Consider the following 20,238-nt stretch of genomic DNA (forward strand, 5'->3'; position numbering starts at 1 on the left):
GCAGGTCGGTCCGGCGGACCACCGCCCGTTTTGCCATCCCTAATAATGGGTATCGAACTGAGGACACTCAAAGGCAACCTTCATTCTAAAAAATACAATATCTTCCGCTAAGACACTAGAAAAATTCGAATAAGTAATTAAATGTATTATTTCTAATACATTATACTTTAACTTTAAAAACCCATTAACAAAATTTTGAGGCCCCTTTATATTTGAGGGCAGGTTATAGGCTATGGGTCTGCTTGCCTTGCCCAGGGCCAGTCCAGTATTGTTAGCTGAAGATTTCGTTGAACAAATATATGTGCTTCGAAGGAGTGCATAATCGAAGGCAAGGTGGTTACTGATGACCATCTCTGAGAAGTATAAAATGGCTACTGATGGCCATGTTTCGATAGCAGGAAATGTCTAAGTTTTTTATGAAGGTGATGGCTACTGAAAGCTATTGGAAGGATATATCCTCGAAGACTTAGACAAAATTTATAAATTTACTTAAGTATTATTATTTAGCGTGTTTGTTAGTAAGTGTTTATTAGCATACTGCCACGCGTCGAAGATGGACTCAGGCGGGAAGATTTGAAATTCGAAGATAGTCACGTAACTGCTTATTCACAGATGTCATCGCTGGAAGTTCTTATGAGAAACGTGGCAGCAGATTAGCGTAGGGCCGTTATGGTCGAAACTAGTATAAATAGGAGTTTTCATGATAGAATTCCGTGTGTTCATTTTGTACAAATCACTCACATATTTACTCAAGTATCAAGCGTTAACGAGAACGAGTTCGCTGAGAAAATGTACGTATGACACCACCATCTTAATACATGAGTATTATCTTTTATTGCTTTTCGTCTTCGAATATCTTTAAATTCTTGCATTCTATTTACTTCTTATCATTTACATTACTGTATCTTTAACTTTCATGTTATTTACTTTCATGTTATTTACTTTCATGTTATTAATCTTCATGTTACTTACGTTCAAGATCTTTAACAGTTTTATGTTTTAAGATTCTTTTTAACAGAATTGCATGTTATGTTATATGCGTTGTCTACATTTTAAAGTCATAATCACATATAATCAAGTCATCACTAAAAAGTGTATGTTTTTAATCGAATAACATTTGTCGAAGACAACGAATCATGAACATGGTTCTAAAGAATATTGATAACAATCTAATTGACTATGTGTCCTAGGATCAATCTAGTCGATCCTGCGAGTAACCAAATCATATTTATTATAGTTTGGAGGACTAGCGGTTGTTTACCGGAAATCACCGTAAACAAATTGGCACGCCCAGTGGGACCGTGTCAAGCGGATTGTTTTAATCAATTGCTTTGTTTTGTCTAGACAATATCAAGACCTTGTATGAACCTTAGGAACGGTAAATTAACAAACAGTGCACAACCGGTTCCCAAACGAAGGTACAACAAGAAAATGGCTGTTACAGCCAGTGCAGGGGGTAATCAAGATCCCTCACAAGGCACAGGATCAGGAGCGGCAAATTCGAATTCCACTCAAGGAACAAGGGATACAACGGGTCCAAATGGATCGAGACCTGCAGATAATTCCCAGTCGGTGCCTGAGAATAATACAGGACTTTCAGGGACTTTGCCAGTTTCAGTGTCAACAACTGCACCTTCGACCACGAGTGCAGATGAAGTATTACCGTTTCCCTCAACAAATGCTGCGAATAACTTGTCTAGTCAAGGCACGAATTCAACTTTCGAATGGAGGCCAAATTCTTCATTCGGGATGCCATTTCCTTTTGGATCAGGCGTACGAGGGGCCGGACCTACTTATGCCCCAACTAATAATGCGACATTTTCACCAAATGTGGGATCTGCAAGTCGAAGTACATACAACGGTGGTTTTTCTACCCAGGTGCCTCTTTATACCACAAACAGCCAAGCAGCATTTCGACAAGAAATGGATGCAAGCAATCATGATATGCTAGGGGCCTTAGCCAAAGAATTGACTTCAATCTTTACCCCATTGTTGACAAACATTACTTGCACAAATAGGGAAAATGTAGAAACTTTCCGAAAGATGTCATCTCAAATGAATCGGATGTCGGAGTTCATGGGTGTGACACAACCAAAAAGGAAAGATAAACAGCCCGCATACCAAGAGGAAATGCCCGTTTTAGAACGCATACAAGATGAGGGCCCATCCTCGAGACCACCCATCCGAGATATAAGCTCCTTGCGGAGGACGAATTGGACGGAAGAAACTCCAGTAATTAATTTAGAGACTTCAAGTCAAAAAACCGTCCCCGTTCGACAAGAAACGGAGGAAGAACAACCCAGAGTAAGAATTGTAGGTAGAAATGAACATCCAGATGGGGTTGTTCAAAGAGTCAGAAGGGAAAATCTGGCCACGGAGAATAACTTGACTGCTATGATAGAAAGGGTGATGGCCAATAATGGCCTAAGTACTGGACTCAGACGTCCAAATTATACATCCCCTATATCAGACTATATTATGCAGACAGAATTACCTAGGGGCACTAAGGTACCCAAATTTACAAAATTTTCAGGCGAAACTAACGAATCGACAGTGGAACACATTGCTAGGTATCTAACAGAAGCAGGGGACTTGGCAGGAAACGAGGACTTAAGGATCAAGTATTTCCCGAGTTCGCTGACAAAGAATGCCTTTATCTGGTTTACTACTTTGCCACCCAATTCGATAGATGCGTGGGCATACCTAGAAAGATTGTTCCATGAGCAATTTTACATGGGTCAAACTAAGATAAGTTTGAAGGAATTGGCCAGTGTTAAGAGGAAATTCACGGAGACTATTGATGATTATTTGAATAGGTTCCGTCTGTTGAAATCTAGGTGTTTTACGACAGTTCCTGAGCACGAACTTGTCGAAATGGCAGCAGGTGGTCTAGACTACTCAATAAGAAAGAAATTAGATACCCAATACCTTAGGGACATGGCCCAGTTAGCGGATAGAGTTCGACAGGTCGAACGCTTGAAAGCAGAAAAGGCTAGGGCTAACAAAAGTCATAAGAAGGAAAGGATAGCGTACGTCGAAGTCGAAGGCGCTGATGATGAGTCTTGCGATGACTCATATAGCCTGGAGGAAGTCGAAATAGACTTAGCAGAATTAAAAGAGGCACCACCTTATGCCTGCAAACTATTAAATCCTGCAAATGGAAAGAACCCTGTAGAAAATGATAAGAATGATAGGTTTCCTAAGAAAACTTATACATTTGAGTGTGATGAAATATTTGATCTATTAGTAAAAGATGGCCAAATGATACTACCTCCTAATTCCAAAATTCCTCCGTTGGAACAACGGAAGAAAAGAGGTTTCTGTAAATATCATGGGTTTTTAGGCCATAAAACTTCACAATGTTTTCTTTTCAGGGATCTAATTCAAAATGCTATCAAAGATGGAAGGTTGAAATTTGCTGACAAGACCAAGAGTCACATGAGGGTCGATACCAATCCCCTAAACATTGCTGATGCTAGCCTCTGTGAGGTAGAAGATATCAACATGGTGGAGGTATCGGAGATCGAAGTGGCGGAAACTAAGGCAATGCTCAACGGAAAGCAGGCTACTGAAAGCCTGAATGATGAAATAATCTTCAATACTGAGATTGAAGAAGCTTCCCAAATAGAGATGACTGAAGCACCAAAAGAAGAGAGCAATGAGGCCACTGAAGACCTCAGGATGAAACTCCAGAAAATCCAAATCTCTGAAGTTGCTCCAGCGGTGGTCAACATGGTTAGCGCCAGACACCCAACATCTGAGTTTGGCGAACTAGAGACACGGCTGACAAGGCAGAATGGGGGTATTAAAGTTCCTCTAAGAGCTGAAAGCCTCAAAGACTACCTATGGAATTGCCATGAGAGAAATGGCGGAAAACAATGGATGTGCCCAAGGTGTTCGATCATGCTGAATCGAAGAATCGAAACCAATTTCGAAAGGGCTCGACGTGAAAGATGGGAACACCCAGGGAGAGAACCAAATCCTTTACTACAAGTGTACCCAAGGATGGATGAAAGCTTATTAGGATTTTTGATCAGATGCCACAAGGGGAACTCTGAAGTTGCACTCTGCCCCAGATGTGGGGCAGCCTATGATGAGATGCTAGCACGATCATTTGAACGTGTGCACTGCTCCATGAATCAAGAAACTCAGGGGCTACGTCCTGACCTGTATGGTTTCGATGTATGGACCCCAACGAAGAGACCAGATAGTCCACATCCTAGAGTTCGAAGGGTAACGTTCAAAATCCCTGCAGATCCACCTAGGGATAGATGGGTACAAGCTGATGCAAGAACCAACAAATGGCGTAGTTGGGACCAAGGAGGAAGAACCGCAATGGCATATAGGAGACAATTTCAAAGGCCAAATCGAGAGACATATCGATTGGAGAACTATAAGGGAAAAAACCCTATGTCTCGGTCCCAATGGAGGAGGCACCAGAGGATGAAAAAGGCCCAGAAGGAATATAGACCAAGAGAAACTGGAGAAACTAGCAGCAACCAAGTCCCATACCAGGGAGCAAAGTCAAACAAACCTCCGGTGGGACGTGCATTGTTCGAAGCTGAAAAGCTCTTGGATGAAGAAGATAAGATGCGGTCAAATTCCTGGAACGAAGAGGACAGAATGACAAATGATTTTGATTCTGATGGAGTCTCGTCTATAAATTTAAATTGCAATGTTGTGTCCGTACTCCCTCACGAGTTTAACCAAGAAACTGAAGTAGAAGACTGTGAGGAGGCTGATATCGAAGAAATGGCAAAACACAGACCTGTGTGTTACTATGTGCTAAATAATGGTGCAGTCGAAGAGCAGAATGCTTTCTTCGAGAGGCCTGATGAGGGTATGAGAAATCATTTGAATCCACTCTACATTAGGGCTAAGATTGAGAATGTTGGCATCAATAAAGTCCTAGTTGATGGGGGAGCAGCAGTAAATTTGATGCCCCAGTATATGATAAAGAGAATTGGCATGTTCGATACGGACATAAGACCACATAACATGGTCCTGTCTAACTATGAAGGTAAGATAGGACAAACACTGGGAGTTGTTCAAGTTAATTTGACAGTAGGCTCAGTTACCAGACCCACTATGTTCATGGTTATACCAGCAAAAGCAAACTATAACCTGTTGCTCGGAAGGGAATGGATTCATGGGGTAGCAGCTGTACCCTCCACAATGCATCAAAGGGTGACAATCTGGAGAGAAGATGGCATAGTAGAGAACATCGAAGGTGATCAGAGTTACTATATGGCTGAAGTTAACCAGGTAAATAAATCCAACTTCGATAGGAATCTGGCAAATATAGGACCTTGTCATACTGCAGAAGAGATGTACACCCCAAATAAGAATGCATTGTATTATCTTACTTTGCACCCAAACGGATTCCAATGGGATAGAGAGATCATGGATGGTCCAACGGATACAGCACCTTTAGAAGATCATGCAGCAATACGGCCAACAGGCTGGGACGATGACATTAATCATGTCTGAGTCTTCATTCTTCGAAAGGATTTCGGCCTGTGTGGCCGAGAACAAACAAAAGGCGGCTCTCGAGGCCGAATTAGCAGATGTAAAGGTAGATACCATCCAAATCAAAGAAGAGATAGCAGAATTGGAGGTGCATACAGATTTCAAACACTCCAAAGATACGATCCTAGACGAAGAGATTATGGACGAAGGATCAAACCAAAGATTAGATGCAATATACGACGAAGAACCTTTAGGGTTCGAAAAAGACCCAATGGCTTCTAATATAAAGATGTTAGCCCAAGATCCACTCGAAGAAGTAAACCTCGGGGACAGGGATCAAAAGAGGATAACATATATCAGCGCGAAATTAGAGCCAGAATTAAAAGCAACGGTCATCAAAATGCTGAAAGAAAATAGAGATTGCTTTGCTTGGGATTATGATGAGATGCCTGGTCTAGGAAGGGATCTAGTCGAATTGAAGCTTCCGATAAAAGAAGGGAAGAAACCTGTGAAGCAAACTCCTAGAAGATTCGCGCCAGAGATCCATTCGAAGATTAAAGCAGAGGTCGAAAGGCTTTTACGTTGCAAGTTTATCCAAACTACAAGGTATGTCGAATGGATTGCCAATATAGTGCCTGTAATTAAAAAGAATGGCTCTTTACGAGTATGCATAGACTTTCGTGATCTTAATGCAGCCACTCCTAAAGACGAATATCCCATGCCTGTAGCAGAAATGCTGGTAGACTCAGCCGCAGGTTTTGAGTATCTAAGTATGTTGGATGGATACTCAGGATATAATCAGATCTTTATTGCAGAAGATGATGTATCCAAGACAGCGTTTCGTTGCCCAGGGGCAATAGGCACTTACGAATGGGTTGTAATGCCTTTTGGTTTAAAAAATGCTGGGGCAACTTACCAAAGAGCAATGAACTCTATATTCCTTGACTTTATAGAAACATTCATGCAAGTATATATAGACGACATTGTGGTGAAATCTACTTCGGGAATGAGTCATCTCGATCATTTAAACCAATCATTCGAAAGAATGAGGAAACACGGATTGAAGATGAACCCCCTTAAATGTGCTTTCTTTGTACAAGCAGGAGATTTCTTGGGTTTCGTAGTCCATAAAAAGGGAATAGAGATCAACCAGAACAAGACAAAAGCCATCATGGAAACCAAATCTCCATCCACGAAGAAAGAGTTACAATCATTATTGGGAAAGATAAATTTTTTAAGAAGATTTATCTCTAATTTGAGTGGACGCACGCAAGCCTTCTCGCCTTTACTACGGCTTAAGCAAGGAAAGTTCGAATGGCGTGCTGAACATCAAGAAGCTTTCGATCAGATAAAGCAATACTTGACTTGTCCACCAATCTTATCTCCCCCAAATGGGAAGAAACACATGCGCCTGTACATTTCAGCATCAGACAAAACAATAGGCAGCATGCTGGCACAAGAAGATGAAAATGGCATCGAAAGAGCCATTTACTACTTAAGTAGAGTACTCAATGATGCAGAGACTAGATATACTGCTATAGAAAAACTCTGCCTTTGTTTGTATTTCTCTTGTATTAAGCTTAAGTATTATATAAAGCCAGTTGATGTTTACGTTTCGTCTCATTGTGATGTTATTAAGCATATGTTATCCAAGCCAATATTACATAGTCGAATTGGCAAGTGGGCTTTAGCCCTAACGGAATATTCGCTAATATTCCAACCTCTCAAGGCAATGAAAGGCCAAATTGTGTCAGACTTCATTGTCGATCACGCAGTGGTCGAGAATCATCAGCATTACGTGGACCTAAAACCTTGGAAGTTGTACTTCGATGGGTCGACACATAGAGAAGGTTCTGGAGTTGGAGTGTTGATAATTTCTCCTGATGGAATTCCAACAAAGCTCAAGTACAAACTCGAAGGACCATTATGCTCCAACAATGAAGCTGAGTACGAAGCGTTAATCACTGGACTTGAGGCTTTGTTAGAATTGGGGGCAACCAGAGTCGAAATTAAAGGAGACTCCGAATTGGTCATCAAACAATTAACAAAAGAATACAAGTGCATCAAAGAGAATCTAATCATGTACTTTGTCATTGCAAATAGGCTACTCAAGAAATTCGAATACGTAGAATTGAAACATGTATCAAGGGTGAATAACCAAGAAGCAAACGACTTGGCACAGTTGGCTTCAGGATACAAAGTATCGAAAGAAAAATTGGAAGAATTGATCGAAGCAAGAGGAAGAGCAATGTCTACTAAACTTTCTCCGAGCGATCTAGAGAATTCACAATTGGGTTATGCCAACAAAGAAGAGTTCGAAGTCCTAAATATTGACTCTTTGGCAGACACGGATTGGAGGAGCCCAATAATCAACTATTTGAAGAATCCTTCGACGGAGACAGATAGAAAAATCAAATATAGAGCCTTGTCATATTTTCTAATGGGGAACGAATTGTTCAAGAAAACTCCTGAAGGGGTATTGCTGAAATGCTTGGGCGAAGCAGAAGCATACTTGGCTCTATCAAACGTACACAGTGGGGCATGTGGTGCACATCAAGCAGGACATAAGATGAAATGGCTTTTGTTTCGTTATGGGATGTATTGGCCTTCAATGTTGAAAGATTGCATAGAATTTGCCAAGGGGTGCCAAGAATGCCAAGAACACGCAGGTATACAACATGCTCCAGCAAATGAACTCAGTACAATAGTGAAACCTTGGCCTTTCAGAGGATGGGCTTTAGATTTAATTGGAGAAATTCACCCTAAATCATCCAGAGGTCAAAGGTACATTTTGGTAGGAATAGATTATTTCACAAAATGGGTCGAAGCAATACCATTGGCAAATGTGGACCAAGAAGCGGTGATTGAGTTTATTCAAAAATATATTATATATAGGTTCGGAATCCCAGAAAGCATAACAACTGATCAGGGATCAGTCTTCACTGGACGAAAAATGCAGGACTTTGCCAAGGAAATAGGATTCAAGTTGCTAACATCCACACCTTATTATGCTCAAGCAAATGGACAAGTCGAAGCAGCAAATAAAATTATAATTGGTCTTATTAAGAAGCATGTGGGGAAGAAACCCAAGAATTGGCATAAGACTTTAGATCAAGCACTTTGGGCTTGTCGAACCTCTCCAAAAGAAGCTACAAATACAACTCCTTTCCAGTTGACGTTTGGACATGATGCGGTACTACCAATCGAAATATTTTTGCAGTCAGTAAGAATACAAAGACAAGCAGACATTTCTCCCAACGTTTACTGGGAGTTAATGATGAATGAGTTGGTAGATCTAGACGAAGACAGGCTTCGAGCATTGGAAATGATTAAAAGACAGAAAGAAAGAGTATCCAGAGCATACAATAAAAAGGTGAAAGGTAAAACTTTTGTTAATAATGATTTAGTCTGGAAAGTTATTTTACCTATAGACCGAAAAAATCAGGCGTTTGGTAAATGGTCCCCACATTGGGAAGGACCTTTTCGAATCTTAAAAACATTTTCGAACAATGCTTATGAAATTGAAGAATTAGCAGAAGATCGTAGGATCTTAAGAGTAAATGGGAAGTATTTGAAGAAATATAAGCCAAGCATGTTCGAAGTTAAGATTGCAAAAACGTAGATACTTGAGGTGTCACGAAAAGCCAAAATGGTTAGCCATGTGTCAAAACACATGAGCCATATTGATCAAAATGGCTTTACATGCAGAATAACAGGCTTAAAAAAGAAAAAGTCTAAAGAAATTTCAAAATATTTGTCATTCATAACTTGGGTTTTGCATGCATTACAAAAGATCCAAACAGGATCTGAAAGTACAACAAAAAGGAAAGAAAGCATAAAAACCCTAAGACAAAGGAAAAAGGAAAGTTGTTAGTTAATCCTTTGGTTTAAACCCTCCAAGGATAACACGGGTGAAGGTTCGGCTTCGAACATGTCGATGGCTCCGCCCTCACGCATGCGTCTCACTACACCCTTTCTTTGAAAGATGAAAGAAAGAAGTCTTCCGTAAGGGAGGCAAGTCACGTTCCTCTGCCGTTCAGTACCAATAGAGACAGCTTTCACAAGACCTTTGAATATCATCAAAGGAATGTTGATCTTCTTCCCTCGAAGACCACAGAAGATGAACTCCAAATCTTCAACCAAGATGTTGTTTTCGTTGACCCTCCGAGGCTGGAAGTTGCCTACGAGCATCTGATGCCAGATCCTAACAACTCTGGCGCTGAAAGGATCATTTTCCATGACGGACCTCAGCATGAGATGCGTGGTCATGTTAAAGACATCATCATCAAAGCGTTCCCCAGAGTTACTACACTTGATTAAGTGAGCAATGGTGGCAGGAGTAATACTGAAACGTGCATGCCGAATCTCAGAATCTATGGTGGTTCTACCTTCAGGATCTATGCGTACAGTAGCATTCATCCAAAATTCAGCCAACATGTTTGGATAAACAGCACCTTCCAAGACTTCCTCAAAGTAGAAGTCCAACTCCTGATTGGCAAACAAAGTTTCAAAAGTGACAAAGTGGCGAAGGAGTTCATCCTCAGAAAGTCTGAACTCGCTCCGGATAAGGGTTTTGATTTCATTGAGTGAGAGGATTTCGGCCATTATGAAAAAGAGAAGAAGGTTTTGGAGGAAGAAAAATGGTTTCTCTTTTCTGAGTTTAGGAAAGAAGAGAATGAGTGAATGAAGAAAATAAGGGTGATATTGGACCTTTATATAGAAGGGGAATACTAAAGGTTGGTTTAGTTTCTTAATAATTGATTAGACTGCAGTTGGTTTTTTCAAAGAGAGGAGTTATTACATCCGCCGTTTCCCGCCCTTGGAAGTTGAACAGCAATCATGAAACTGATTCACGCACGTCTTAAAATGACGTTTTGAAAAAGTAACGTTACTGTTAGTCATGAGTAGGGCTAAAGAAGTAGAAACGTCAAGTCCAAAGGCTAAGAGGTCGCGAAGAGTATTCGGAGTTTACATGTTGCATTAATGAAGAATACTGTGGAGGATCTGAAAATATATTTTGACAAGAGATTGAAAAGATTTGCTAAGAAATAGTGCTGATAAATATTATATTAAGGGAGAAGTTAAGCATATAAATAAGTGCTTTTACAAAACATATGAGGTTTCGATTACAAATGAGAACGCAACAGATAATAAGGTTCGAAGTAGCTAGTTGAAACCCTCAGGGAGGTTATTCTTGATCTTTGAATATTGTGACTCCCAAGAAGTCATACGGAGTTCGATCACCGATCGTTGCTTCTTCAACCTTTCGATCTCAGGAATTAATTTTTGAGCAGCCTCGAAATGTGTGATCCCTGATTGTACTATTTCGACCAACTCCTTTTGATTGGATTGTTGGATGGTTGCCTGGCTGCGTTCAGCTTCCTCGATTTTCTCCTCAAGTGCCTTTATCTCTTGTTTCCAGATCTTGATATTTTTTGCATGATCATCAAAGGCCTTCTGGTCTTCTGATTGCTTAAGTTTGAGGACCTCGCCTCGTTGGGTTGCATCTACTGCAGAATTCCATGAAGAATCACGGGAGGCTATTGCTTCAGATAACTCTCTTTCGATATTTCGTTTTCGAAGGATATCAGCTTGAAGTTGCTCAACCAAGGAGCCTAACAGAACAAGTACATCTGAGACTGTTGTGGAGACTTGAAGTAAATCTACTTTTCTCAAAAGTTGATGTAAACCATGACTCTTAAGAGGATCCCGAATGAGGAGATCCACAAGATTGACATCGAAGAACCGCTCTTTGATTTGTCGAAGCACGCTAGAAGTATCTTCTTGGTTGCCAGACTCCACAGTCGCAACTGGAATAGCGTCAGGACTTGGAGACGAAGAAGCATCCACATTCATGATAATCTTCAAGAAACTAAGAGGATCAGCATGCTTTAATTGTTCTAGCTCCGAAGGCGTAGGGGCAGGCATTGAAGTGGTCCCAGGATCAGCTTTTGTGTCAAGAGTCGAAGCTTCTTGAAAGTTTTGCTTTTCTAGTTTGGAAGTTTCCTCCGTAGCATCTGATTCAGACACGGTGTCGTCACTGTGATGAGGATGCAGATTCACATTGTCACTACCTGAGAGGGCGTGATCTTCGCCTTCCAAACTTTTGTCTTGATGGGTAGCTGGAGACTCATCAGTAGAATGACTTTCTTCAACAGGTTCAACAGGCAGCATAGTGTTGATGGGCTGAGCATCTTCGACCACGGGTGAAAGAGCGGGAGCTTTGTCTCGAGAAGTATCTGTGTCGAATAAAGCAGAGTTAGTCATAAGAATAAACCTGTAACAAGTTTGTTCAACGAAGCTAAAGATTATTATTACCATAAAGTTTGGGGACATCAACGGTAAGACCAGGATCTTTGAAGCCTGAAGTAGCAGTACCAGCATCATCCTGCAATAACAAGGTAGAAAAGTTAAATCCCATTATCTAGATAAAGTCACAAGTTAATATGCGAAAAACCTGGAAGACCTTGGTTTGAATATTATCTGGACTTGAATTGTGACTTTCGACAACAAGTATGTTGCTAGTTGTTTTCAAAGGAGAATCTTCAGAGGACGCTTTATCAGTAGGAGAAGCAGTTTTGGAGGGACTCGCTCCCTTTCCTTTTTTCGAAGGAGTAGCAGATTTTTGTCTTTTCCTAAGTCCTTGTCTAGTGTTAGGAGGAGATTTATCCCCATCATCTGAAGCAGCGGGCGAAGAAACTTTCCGTTTCGGACCAGTTGGGGGCTTCGAACTCTGAAAAGACAGATGATAAGCAAAGGGACTATTGGTTACGGATTATATAAGATTAAGAACGCAAAAGGTGCGTACCGTAGGCTTTTTATCGGGATTGAGAGAGCCACTTTCACTGGGTTTGTCGCTTTGGGATGTCCCAGGATTCTTTTGGGCAGGAGTCTCTTTGATCTTCCTCCTGTGAGCAACAGCTGTAGTCGAAACTAAAATTAGTATACCAGTCAAAAAGGAAAAGTCAGTCGAAAAGATTGTCTGAATCCAAACCTTCAGGTATTGGAGTCAAGACACGAACGTGTTTGAGATCTATATGGAGATGTCCTTTGAAAGTATCCAAGGTATGCTTAGTCGGAACCACCCGTTCAGCGCGTTTTTTACTACTATTTTGAAGATCTTTTAAAACGTTGCCACACACAAACCAATCTGGAAAAGGAGGGCTCAAAGCCACACCAAAATCCGCGCTTGGCAGCGGAGGAAATTTTGGAGGATTAAGTTTGAAAGCCACTTCATAACGTAGTTCTGGTCGAACATACGAGGGCAATTTCAACTTATCCAGTTTGGCGGAAAACTTTTCGCGCAAAGTAATTGCAGCCTCACGGACGGTCCGACTAAGATCATCAGGCCTATAGATAGTTTCAAAAAATTTTTGGAAAGCTTGTATTTCTTTAATATGAGTTGTAGTACCTTTACGAAAATGCTCCTGCACATCAGCAAAAGCTGCAGTTAGTTCCTGCGTCAAACTATCAGCATCAAGGATTTGAGAAGTATAATAATCCGTCCACCATTGATGGAAGTCTGGTGTACAGTAAAAGGAAGGTTCGAAAGGAATAGGGGAAAGGTTGGTGACGCCAGCATATCTGTTAACTTTCTTTTCACATTCTTCTTCTGACAAGTATAAGGTGTGGAAGCATATATGACTCCTTTTCTCATATAAGCATTTTGGTTTTATTTGGACCAATCCAAACTGTCGTGAAACCAAATTTGGTTGATAGCACACAAGAGTGCATTGCCCTTTCGATGGTCGAAGGCGATAGAGGAACAATCTTGGAGTCAGAAAAGATTCCCAAATTTCCATAAGCTCAGTTTGTTGGTCCTGAGATGTTGGTGGGAATTTCTGAGTAAACCATTCAGGACCCTTGGTTCTATGTACAAACGGAGCCATAGACGGATCAAATTGACGACGTTGGGCAAACATCATCATGTACGCTAAGAAGCATTCTTGAAGTTTCCCAGGCTCTTCTTGTGGAGTCAGGTAAGCCAACCTAGTTCCTTCAATAGTTCGATTCCTGATTTTGTCATCTTCCTCCTTGATTTTCCCTCGAAACGGAAGATGAGCTTCGAACGTAGCATTTAGCCACAGTTGCAAAAGCCAGAAAGGTCCAGCATAAAGTAAGGTACCAGATTGGAAATTCTTGGTAAGGTTTGCAGCTTCGCTGAGGTTTTCATAAAGAAATCCCAGAAGTAGTTGGCCAAGATTGAGCTTTTTTCCATTATGCAATTGGTTAGCCATGCAAAGATATCTCTTTGCAACTTGTATGGATCTTGAGCAGAAAGCACACCGCGAAAGCCATAGCGCCAAGAAAGCAATATGTTCGTTATCAGAGACTTCTTCGTTCGCGGTAACATGATGTCGTTGGATAAAAGCAGTATAAGTAACTGTCGAATTATTAAAGCCAATCGTGTCATCATCCATCTCAGTGGGATCAAAGTCTTCCCCAGTTGGTCGAAGTCCTGTAATCGCAGCTACATCAAAGAGAGTAGGGGTGACCATTCCACATGGGAGGTGGAAAGTGTTGTGGGAAGCATCCCAGAAATGGACCGCTGCTACTAACATGGGTTGGTTATATGTTAAGCCTGTTTTTGATAGTTGGATCAAATCGTAGATTCCTAACGATTTCCAGTCAGATTCTTTCTTTTTCTCTACTTTTTCTAACCAGGCAAAGTATAAGTCAGGATCTTTGGCTAAAGGGAGTGACCTAAACACTTTTACAAAGTTGGTCATATAATTTAACCTAATTTTTGGCAAAGCCAAAGAGGCTACGGTTGAAGTTTCTTCAACATTAGCAGATTCTCCTGAAGGAGAGCAACCCTCTTCATTTGTGTTAGCTTTGCTCACTAATGGCCTAGTCTTATAATAAGCAGGGAAGAACTTACTTAGGGTTTGATTATCTTCACCCGGCAATGGACCCATAAAAGCAAAAGTTTTTCCAGAAAGTTCAAAGGGTATGATTACCTGGGAAGCGTAAATAGCACGAACTTCTTCAACGTTAGGGTTTGGAATATGTTCGTTTTCACCAGACCGTGTGGTGGATTGGAGCTTTAGAGCAGGTTGAAGAACGTTGGAAGATGAAGCCATCGGATGAGTTTTGAGAAATTCAGATTTGAAAAGTTTGAAGATGTTGGTTCCTTTGTTTGATGAAGAAGACGGAGAAATAGGAATGAGAAGTTGTAAAAAGAGTGCAAGTCCAAAGTATTTAAAGGTTTAACGGAAACCCTTTTTTAAAATCTTTTGGGTAAAACCCAAAGGACACGTGGCGAATGATGATTTAATCCAATGGCGGTCGAGAGATTCAGCTTTACTCCTAGTATATAGGAGTAATAATCAGGAAGTAAGGTCAAGGACGTGGGAATGTAAGTTATGAGAAGACATTTTGAGAATGACAAGACGTTTCGGAAACAGAGATTATCAATGATTATGACGTTTAGTCAGTAGTCTTGGAACTATCAAAACTTAATAAGAGACGAAATCTTATGATGGCAAAAAACGCCTATTTCTGTTGATCTTCGAAACAGGCATTTATTGGGGGCAATTTGTTAGCTGAAGATTTCGTTGAACAAATATATGTGCTTCGAAGGAGTGCATAATCGAAGGCAAGGTGGTTACTGATGACCATCTCTGAGAAGTATAAAATGGCTACTGATGGCCATGTTTCGATAGCAGGAAATGTCTAAGTTTTTTATGAAGGTGATGGCTACTGAAAGCTATTGGAAGGATATATCCTCGAAGACTTAGACAAAATTTATAAATTTACTTAAGTATTATTATTTAGCGTGTTTGTTAGTAAGTGTTTATTAGCATACTGCCACGCGTCGAAGATGGACTCAGGCGGGAAGATTTGAAATTCGAAGATAGTCACGTAACTGCTTATTCACAGATGTCATCGCTGGAAGTTCTTATGAGAAACGTGGCAGCAGATTAGCGTAGGGCCGTTATGGTCGAAACTAGTATAAATAGGAGTTTTCATGATAGAATTCCGTGTGTTCATTTTGTACAAATCACTCACATATTTACTCAAGTATCAAGCGTTAACGAGAACGAGTTCGCTGAGAAAATGTACGTATGACACCACCATCTTAATACATGAGTATTATCTTTTATTGCTTTTCGTCTTCGAATATCTTTAAATTCTTGCATTCTATTTACTTCTTATCATTTACATTACTGTATCTTTAACTTTCATGTTATTTACTTTCATGTTATTTACTTTCATGTTATTAATCTTCATGTTACTTACGTTCAAGATCTTTAACAGTTTTATGTTTTAAGATTCTTTTTAACAGAATTGCATGTTATGTTATATGCGTTGTCTACATTTTAAAGTCATAATCACATATAATCAAGTCATCACTAAAAAGTGTATGTTTTTAATCGAATAACATTTGTCGAAGACAACGAATCATGAACATGGTTCTAAAGAATATTGATAACAATCTAATTGACTATGTGTCCTAGGATCAATCTAGTCGATCCTGCGAGTAACCAAATCATATTTATTATAGTTTGGAGGACTAGCGGTTGTTTACCGGAAATCACCGTAAACAAGTATATATACCATTGATTAATTAATGTATTTGATCTATATATAGATCATATAGATTAATGGAATAATTTAAAAATGAAATTTCTCTTATAATATGGGACAGAGGGAGTATATATATATATATATATATATATACACACACAGTGGCGGAGCCAGAACTTTTTGGCAGCCTGGGCAAAAAATTTAAGTGCAAATTACATGTGACATAATATATAAATAGTCATAAAGTGTGCTACATAAGAGAGATGAAACCTAACATGCGGATATTGTGCTAAATAAAATTAGGAGGTAAATGTCCTCTCTGAGACCTCTTTGCGGTGAATGTTCGAATAACATCACATCTTTAATTGACTTGAATATCTCACGTTCGGTATAACATCTTGTGTGTGAACCTGAACTCTCAGAAGATTCTGAGTTATTTAATTTATGAATGAATTTAATTGTCTTAAGCTTAATAATAAACTTAACTAAGAAATAATTTAAGGAGAGCTTACAAACCTTATCTTAATGGACTGTTTAACTCAGGAGGAGCTTACAAACCTCATATCTTTAGTGGACTGTTCTATCAATTAATTTATATAAGGTATATAAAACTATTAGAAATTAAATAATTTAAAAAAAAAGAAATAAACAGTAGCAAAACAAAATTAAATAAAAAATTTATTGAATAATAAAAATCTAATCAAATAAAATTACATATTTTGTGTTTTTTGAATAAAATAAATAATCTAATAATAATAAAAGAAAACATTTTTTTTTTGTGTTTTTAAAAATATTTTTTAACACTAGAATAAACTAAGTAAATTAGAAAAAAGACAAAATAAATTAATTCTAATTAACTAAAAGAGTCTTGTTTTTGCTTTAATTTAATTTGATTTAAGTATATGAATTAAAAATGTTTTGGGTCTTTTTTATATATGTTTTAACAGAACAATAAATTCATTTTATAGAATTATCATATATGTTCTGTCACGTAGCATGTAATGTTTGACATGTAACTATATTAACTTACTACTTAGCCTTATGATGGTCATAACTAATGATAAAAAGTGATACTGAAGTCTAAGAATATATGTGCTATATATTTCGGAAATGCTAACCCGTGCTCCAACTCTAAAGGTATTCTTTAAGTAATTAAAATGGTACTTTTTTTAAAAAATGCGTGTATTTAATATATTGAAAATGTATTGGAAATTAAAATATTAATTTTTATAAAAAACATTTTTTTTATTGAGTATGCTTAAAGAATGCCCTGAGGACACTCGTTAGCAAGAACCTTTGTTGTAATCATTGTTTAGTTTTAAGTGAGTTTTTTTTAATTTCTGTTTTAATTCATAAATAATTAATTGGGTTGGGTCTGGACCATTGGTTATCCTTTTTTTTTAATTTTCACACCCTATTTTTATTAATTTTGCCCCTAATTTTATCTAAAAATTGGTTATTAAATTGGGAAGAATACAAAGAAAATAGGGATTGAGCCCGGGCGCATGCCCGGGCTGGCTGGGCCATAGAACTGCCATATATATATATATATATATATATATATATATATATATATATATATATATATATATATATATATATATATATATATATATATATATATATATATATATATATAAAGGAGAGATCAAATTACACCCGAATAGTTACATCATGAGTTACGCTCGCTCATAACTTCACCTCAAATAATTATTTTTTAAAATCATCTGTTGGATTGAAACATATTATCATATAGATCATACGTATAAAATTTGAGATAAATCTACGATGATTTACTATATCATCAAAATGCACAAAAATTAACTCAAAATAGACTTTCATATAACGTTAATTTTGATGTAGTTCGATGACATAGTAAATCATCATAGATTAATCTCAAACTTTGTACATATGATCTATATGATAATATGTTTCAATCTAACGACTGATTTTCAAAAATAATCATCTGAGGCGAAATTATGAACAAGTGTAACTCTTGGTGTAACTATGAAAAAATTAAATTTTTAACCATTGATATATTATTATTTACTTCAGACAACTGTGATGGATGACTTGTAATCTATTAATAATTTTTTATTCAGTTTTAATTATAATTATTTAATTTTTTATATTTAATAATCTATTTATAAATAATTTGGATAGTTAATTCTATTTCACATTCTTTTTCAAACATTCCTCTTCTTCATTTTCAAACATTCATCATCAAAAATATTCATTTTCTTCATCTTTTTATCTAAATTCTATTAAATAATAGCAAAAAATTTCAAATCCAGAATTCAAACTCATCAATTATTGGAATCACTATATCTGTAAAAAAATTAGTGTCTTCAAATTTGAAAGTAATGATCAAATCCAGATTTCATGATAAAAATATTTAGAAACAGAGCCAAAAAATTTCAAAGACAATGTTAATATTTAAAAAAAAAAATTGCTTTTTAATTTTGAATAACAGACATAAAATTTTAGAAGAAAAATAGAAAAGCAAAGAATGAAAAAACATAGGAAGAAAGACATAGAGATTGGGAACCTTGAAAATTTGAATTTAATGCTTCAAGAAAGAGTGAAAACTTTAATAATTAAGATATAAACAACTATGAAGAAAAAAAATCTTCTTATAGGAATTCCTAAATAAAATCTTATCATAGATATAATATCTTCTATATAACTTATACTTATTCTCTAAATCTTAAGAAAAAAAATCAGGTGTGTATTAAATTTGAAAAAAAATAATTTAAATTCACCAAAATAATCTCAAAACAAAATATACAACAATAAATCTGGAAAAACAATTACAGTTATCACAAAATTCCAACCAAAAAAAAGTTTCTATCACAAATAGGAATCACATAGCCACCACAAAATCTGAAAAACAAGTTTAACAAATCTGAAAAAATAAAAGAGACATATGTTGCCCGATCTTACCTTACCGTGTTACCGTCATTGAATTCAATACTTGTTCATCTCACACTACAAGAATAACTGCAATTTGTCAGGGACTAAACCCCTCACTAAAGGCAAAACCCCCTCACAAATGCACAATTTGCGAGGGGACAACTCCCCTAGCAAAACAGGGGGTCGCAAATCCATTATCGAGGGGCTTTCAACTTCGCTAAATTGCCAGGGGCTTCTCCCCTTGCTAAATGTAAAGTCAATATTCTCCTCTGCAACTTACAGACGTAGGCACCAGCTAGCAGTCTGCAAGGGGACAGACTGCGTCAGATATTTTGCTTGGGGATTAGCCCCTCGCAAAATGCAGCATATATTTTTCTTTGCTTGGGGATTAGCCCCTCGCAAATTGTTTTTCATTTGAAAAAAAATATAATTTACAAAATCATACCTAATAATTAAAATATATATATAATTATAATATAATTTAAATTCAAATATATATATATATATATAATAATTCAAATTAAAAAGAAATTATTATAATACATATAATAATTAATATTTAAGCAAATATAATAAAAATGAAACTCCATACAAAATTACAATAATATTTAAAAATAAGTTCAAAATAGTTAACACAAATTGTTCCATACAAATTAAAATAAACTTAAATATGTAAATTTAATTATTCCCCCCATCTTGTTCCTCCTCTTCTTCATTAACTCCTCCATATCCACTAGTTCCTCCAAATCCACCACCCATATTTTGTGAAGCAAAAAATTGATCAAACTTTTGTGACCGCTCATTTGCAATTCGCATTGCTTCTTAATACTCTTGTGCCTGCCTCCTCATTTCTTCCTGAAATTCTCTCCTCATTTCTTCCCGTAATTCTCTTTCTCTTCTTTGCATTTCCTCTTGCATCTCTAATTGTTTTCTCTTCATCTCTTCAATTTCCAAATTTCTTGCTGCTACTTGTTGTGCTGCCTCAGTATTTGCCAAGTTTCTCACAGCTTCAAGCATTTCGGCGGTTAATATAGGTGGAGTGGATGATCCTTCTCCATCAGCATATCTCATTTTGAAACCAATACTATGCCGCTTGATATTTTTGGAATACCCTCCAGTACAATACATTCTCCCATTTTTATACTGTTTTTTTAAATACTTATTATTTTTAATGCATACTATTTTCAAATACATACTGCTTTTATATTATTATACTGTTTTTTAAATACATACTGTTTTTTAAACTATTATATGAATATATATTTGTAATGCTTTTTAAAAAAATTTATACAAAAAGGCACATAAATTTGTGAGGAGTTTTAATAT

This window comes from Vicia villosa, linkage group LG4 (assembly GCF_029867415.1).
Source record: "Vicia villosa cultivar HV-30 ecotype Madison, WI linkage group LG4, Vvil1.0, whole genome shotgun sequence".
Lineage (NCBI taxonomy): Eukaryota > Viridiplantae > Streptophyta > Magnoliopsida > Fabales > Fabaceae > Vicia > Vicia villosa.